This window comes from Gopherus flavomarginatus, chromosome 6 (genome assembly GCF_025201925.1).
Source record: "Gopherus flavomarginatus isolate rGopFla2 chromosome 6, rGopFla2.mat.asm, whole genome shotgun sequence".
NCBI lineage: Eukaryota > Metazoa > Chordata > Testudines > Testudinidae > Gopherus > Gopherus flavomarginatus.
The window spans coordinates 69,126,447-69,132,841 of NC_066622.1; the positions used below are offsets into that span (position 1 = coordinate 69,126,447).

Genomic DNA, 6,395 nt, shown 5'->3' on the forward strand with positions numbered 1-6,395 from the left:
GAATATTATTATATAAACTAAGGACAAACAGGAAGTAAGTTGGAATTTGAAAATAAGGAAAAAGGAACTTAGATTTAAGCTTGCTGGAAGTTCACCCCAATAAACATCGAATTGTTTTCACCTTCGGACTTCGGGTATTGTTGCTCTCTGTTCATGCGAGAAGGACCAGGGAAGTGGGAAAGTGAAGGAATAAGCTTTCTAACAAGAGCCAATGAGAATAAATTGTGATGATGTAATGCTTTTGGCTCAATAGCCTACTTTGATAGGCAGAGTTTATGTGGCACTGGACTGAACTAAAGTTCTCCCTCCCCTGCTCGTTCATGCAAGTTAATTAAGCACAGTGTTAATAAAGTTGCTCCTCATAATTTTCCAACTCATCTCAACACTTCCATATATTTTCATATTTATGTAGTTTTGTGATACATGTTCCAGGGCTAGGACCAAGCTGGGAGGTGCAGATTCATTCACCGAATAGTCACTGAACCAACAAGACATGATGCCAATTTAGATTTGGGTTTAGGGGGTAGTGAGGACCTCATGGAACAACTGTTTGTAGGGGACAATCTTAGTTCTAGTGATCATAAGCTAATTCAGTTTAAACTAAATGAATGGAAAAACAAAAATTGATCTGCAAGTAGGGCCCTGGATTTCAAAAGTGCTAACTTTAAAAACTTAAGAGAATTAGTTAGGGAAGTGGACTGGACTGAAGACCTCAAGGATTTGAATGTGGAGAAGACAACGTTACAGAAACTATCTGAAGGCTGCATCCCAAGAAAGGGGCGAAAAAATTGCTGGGAAGGGCTCCAGACGAAGCTGGATGAGGAAGCATCTCAAACAAGTGATTAAGAGAAAGCAGAAAGCCTACAAGGAATGGAAGATAGGCTGGATCAGCAAGGAAAGCTACCTCTTGGAGGTCAGAAATTGTAGGGATAAAGTGAGAACTGCCAAAAGTTAAGCAGAGTTGTACCTTGCAAAGGGAATTAAAACCAATAGTAAAAGGTTTTTTTGGCCATAATAATAATTAGAAAAAAAAGAAAAAAAGAAGTGGGACTGTTAAGCACTGAGGATGAGGTGGAGGCTCCCAGGCTTCAGACTAACAGGCTCCCAGACTGCAGTGTCAGGTTGTGCTGCACCACAGCACTTTACTCTGGTTCGCTGTTAAAGTGCCCTTTCAAAGCCTCCCTAAGTCGTGTAACTCTGCATTGAGCTTGTCTGATAGCTCCTGTGTCTGGCAGTTCAAACTCAGCAATCAGCTCCTCCACCTCCACCCCGAGGCAAGTTCTCCCCCTTTGCTTCAGAGGTGTTGTGCAGGACGCAACAGGCAGCTATAACCTTTGGGATATATTCTGCACTGAGATCCAATCTGATAAGTAAACAACACCAGCGCCCTTTCAATCCACCAAACACACATTCAACTGTCATTCTGCCGCTGCTGAGCTTGTTGTTGAGGCTCTCACGGTGGCCAGTGTATGTCTTCATGAACCAGGGGAGTAAGACGTAGACTGGATCCTCCAGGATCATTACTGCAATTTCAAGATCGTCAATGGTTATCAGCTGGTCAGGACAGAATGTTCCTGCTTGTAGCTTTCTGAATACTCCTATGTTCTTAAAGATGCAAGCTTCACTCATCTTCCCTGAAAAGCCAACACAGATGTCAATGAATCATCCCCAGTGATCCATCAGCACTTGCATGATAATGGAAAAGTAGCCCTTTCTGTTGATGTACTCCGTGGCAAGGTGCTCTGGGGCCAAAATAGGGATATGCATGCTGTCTATTACTCCACTGTAGTTAGGGCTGCCCGGGGAGGCAAATGGGGCAATTTTCCCCAGACCCCCACGAGAATGTCCGAGGCTCGCCTCTGCCTTCCCCCATCCCCGGTGCCTCAGTGCACTACATCCGGGAGCAGCCCTGGACAGAGCTAAAGCGGCCTGGCTCAGGCAGGGCCTGAGCGCCTTCCGCTCAGAGCCGCGTGGTAAGGGGGCAGGGCCTGAGCTCCTCCTTCTAGGAGCTGCATGGTAAGGGGATGGGTCTGCGAGCTCAGGTCCCATGGAGGCAGACCACTGCAGCGCTGTCCAGGGCTGCTCCTGGATGCGGCACGCTGAGGCTCTGTGAGAGAGGGGAGGCGGGAGTAAGCAGCATGGTAAGCCCCTCTGAGCCGGACACCTCCCTGACCTCCGCCTCCCCCAGCCCTGACCCCCAGCTCCGAGCCCAGCCCCTCTGAGCCATGCAACCCCCAACCCCACCCCCCCAACAGCCCTGACCTCCAGCTCTGAGCCCAGTCCCTCTGAGCCAGATACCTCCTGACCCCATCCCCCTGCAGCCTTGACCCTCAGCTCTGAACCCAGCCCCTGTGAACCGGGCACCCCCCAACCCAGAACCCAGCTCCCCACCCAGCCTTCGGCAACAGCAGCACCACTCTCAGGCAGCAACAGCCCATTGGCACCAACCATCACCATCACCCAGTGACAGCCCATTATGTAATTGCAAATGTATACATACCATTAAAGCATGTAATGTTTTTAAATAATGTATTTTGTGTATTTTCAAATTAGTAAAAATTAATTTTTGAATGTATTTCACTGGTTATTTTTGACATTTCCAAATACATGATACTATGGTATTGCAACTTATTTTTAAGGAAGAGACCCCTGAAATTGCTTTGCCCCAGGCCCCCTGAATCCTCTGGGCGGCCCTGACTGTACTTCGGGAACCCAAGAGTGCAAAGCCATTCACTATGTCCTGCACATTGCTGAGAGTCACAGTCCTGCATAGCAGGACACAATTAATGGTCCTGCACTCTTGCATGACAACTGCCCCCACAGTGTATTTTCCCACTTCATAATGACTTCCCACTGACTGGTAGCAATTCAGTGTTGCAAGTTTCCACAGTGTGCTTACCACTTGCTCCTCCACTATCTGTGGCTCTCAGTTTGGTGTCCCTGTGTTGGATTGCTGGGGCGAGCTCTGCACACAGATCCAGGAATGTGGCCTTGCACACCTGAAAGCTCTGCAGCCACTGCTTGTCATCCCAAACCAGCATTGCCATGCAATCCCACCAGCTAGTGTTCGCTGCTTGGGCCCAAAAGTGGTGCGCCATCATCTGCAGTTGCTCAATGAACACCAACAATCATCGTGAATTAGTTCTCCCTATGTCTCACCACAAACTAACTCACAGAAAATCATCAAGTTCCCCATAGTACTTCACACAGCTCTTCAAATACTGGAGGATTGTGTGTCCTGTGCATGCAACGTGCATGACAATCGTTCAGAGCTGTGCAGGCTCCATGCTTCTGTCAGAGATGGTAGACAGCAACCGGTCCCACACGAGTTTGTGGGAAATTGAAACTAGGCATGAAAATTATAGGGATAGAGATGATATTAAGGGATGGAGATCACAGCATTATGGGAGGTTGTTGCCTTGTGCCCAGTCACCTGTATATGACTTGTTTATGCCCCACCACACATTGCCAAAATTACCCAAACAACAGTGCACTGAACAGTGACAGATTGCTTAGTTGGAGACCAACCTATAGCTCATTATCCTGTGCATTGGCACAAGCACTCTTGGCTAGTACACATGGTTCTGACACAGGAAGCCAAGTATGCACATGCATAATCAACGTACCAACTCTCTCAGCTGTACACCAATGTAACTCACACTGGCAAAACTTTGTAGCGGAGACACGGCCACAGTCTACACAAGGCAGTGCTAACATGAGGCATACTGCCACTCTCAAGGTACACATGCACTGCTTTGCTTTGATCGCACCCATGTGGGGCTTGGACGCCCCCCTCCATTCACTTCATACCACAATCACTGCTCTGGCCAGCTGCTCCAACTAACTCTTCCACCATTCCATACACCTCAGCGAATGCAACTGGAGTGAATACAGATGATTCCCAGCTCCAGGGAGGCAGCTACCATTGTGCGGGTGATACTGTTACCGAAATATCGGGTCTGCCTAGCTGAGAGCCAATTAACAGTCTGACAGGGATAAGGAAAAATGCTTTATTCTGCAGAAAAAGGAGAGCCTGTAACTTGGTACAAAAGACTCCGTCTTACACAAATTTCACAAACCTTTTATACACATTCAGACAAAGACCCTTGCGTGTTAATACTTGATTGGTAAGTGTAAAATCTCATGTTCCCCTTGTTGGGGACGCACTTGGTATAACCCAGGTAATTCAGGAGAATGGAAGGCCATGAGAGCCGATGAAGTTCTCTTGTTCTGAGCCATAGTGTACCAGCTCCTCCATTTTGAGTTTTACTCCTCCATGTTTGACCTCAGGTTGCCCTTGTTGGAAGGGGCTACTCTTACTCCCTCTGTTGCTGGGCAGTTTTAACCTTTGGGCAGAAAACTAGGCAGACTTGGCCTTGGGTGGGGACTGTGTGAGTGACAGATCATGTTATAATGTGTATCAGTTTTGGTTCCGGTATAAATAGTTAGATTAGCTGTTTGTTTCGCGCGCTTGATCTGAGTCCTGTGTGGCTCCAAGCGTCTTATTTGAGCTCAAATAAAGTTGGTTACTTCTCCACCCTGGTGTGTTTAATTGGATGCGAAGCACACCGGGCAACGGACCCAACCGTTGCCACCCTCGGGCACTCTGTGCCGGCAACACCCTTATCTGGCTAGTACTGACTGGTTTGGAGCAGGATCTTCCTGCTTTGAGGCAGAGGAAAAGAGATAGTGAAAAAGTTCAGGCTACTGTGTCCATGAGCAGTACTCACCCCTCCCACCTACTGGCCGCTTGTAATCTATTAAGGGGGGTCAGCCAGCTTTCACAATACCTTAACCCTAAATTGCCTGGTTTTCACACGTTTGCATCTAAAATACCTTAACCCTTCAGTGCCTGGTTTTTGAGAAGTTCAAGTTTCGCTGAACTCAGTGTTCTAGAAGGACACAATTGGTCACTGGTTCTTTTCCCCACTATCCAGCCCGCACAGCTACATAGACCGACTCTTGAGCTGAAGAAAGTATGTCATTTATTTGTTGCTTCAGTTAGTGACCAGTCCATGAAATAGGGCATAGCAGAGGGTTAAATGCAAGTGCATCCCATTTCCAGGTGCTTCCCTTACATACATAGTTACAAAGCTATTCATTATATATTTGTAACCACTTTCTTGCCTAACACTATGATTAGTTTGCTAACTCCTTTTTTTTCTGATGCGAGTGGTCACCTGATCAGGTTGTTAGCTCAGCTTTTCACCTGGCTGTTCTCTTTACTTGCCAGACAAGTTGGTATCTTTTCACATGTTCCGACATCTAAAATATACATGCTACATATTACATAGCCTACAACAATATACTTTGGGACAACCTTAAGTATGTGTTTACTAAGTTTTTTATCAGTATAAGTATGTAACATTTCAGCTAACAGCCTGCCTCCATGCAATATTTATCAAAACTGGAGAAGTCCATGGAAGTCGGGACAGCTTTAGAGAGATTCACTTTATGATTAACTTTTATCCTCTCTGGACAAATACACGGGGAACAAAGGCTGCAGGGGCAAACACATGATATACAAATAAAGTTTCAAGGGAGATCATTCCTAGTTTGATGTCAGGTCTCTTTTGCTGGACCATGACTAATCTAGTTTACTAAATGGAACTGAGAGAGGCTGTTGGCTCTCATGCTCACTTCCACCATACAATATATAAAGTGTGGAATCTGAAATACCAGTAAACTCCCTGCTAGAACCCAGAATAATTGCTACATTCTGTAATTGAGCCTTTGGGAGCAACAACTATTTTCCTGGCAGTGTGCATCTCTTGCCTTCTTTTCCTTTCAGCATGAAAAAAGATGTCTGGGAGTGGGAAGCTGCCACCTAGCCCTGTTGCTTTTCCCATCGCAGGAAATGCACTGCAGCTGAATACAAAGAATTTGCCCCCATCAGTGATTAACTTTTATCCTCTGTGGACAAATACACAGGGAACAAAGGCTGGAAGGGCAAACACACATGATTTACAAATAAAGGTTCAAGGGAGATCATTCCTAGTTTGATATCAGGTCTCTGTTGCAGAACAATGACTAATCTAGTTTACCAAACAGAACTGAGAGGCTACTGACTTGCATGCATGACTTCCACCACACCATATATAAAGTGTAGAATCTGAAATACCAGTGAACTCCCTGCTAAAACCCAGAATAATTGCTACACTCTGTAATCAAGGCCAGCTCTAGCAATTTTGCCTCCCCAAGCTTGGTGGCACGCCGTGGGGGGCGCTCTGCCACTTGCCGGTCCCGTGGCTCTGGTGGACCTCCCGCAAGCATGCTTGCGGATGCTCCACCGAAGCCACGGGACCAGCGGACTCTCCGCAGGTAAGCCTGCGGGAGGTCCACCAGAGCTGCCTGCCGCCCTCCTGGTAACCTGCAGAGCACCCTCCGCTGCATGC

General features: G+C 46.9%; 1 protein-coding gene across 1 annotated transcript in view; it reads right to left on the bottom strand.

The window, feature by feature from the left end:
• Positions 1 to 6,395, bottom strand: part of LOC127053883 (uncharacterized) — a 412,316-nt gene that overhangs the window by 179,497 nt on the left and 226,424 nt on the right. The window lies entirely within an intron of this gene.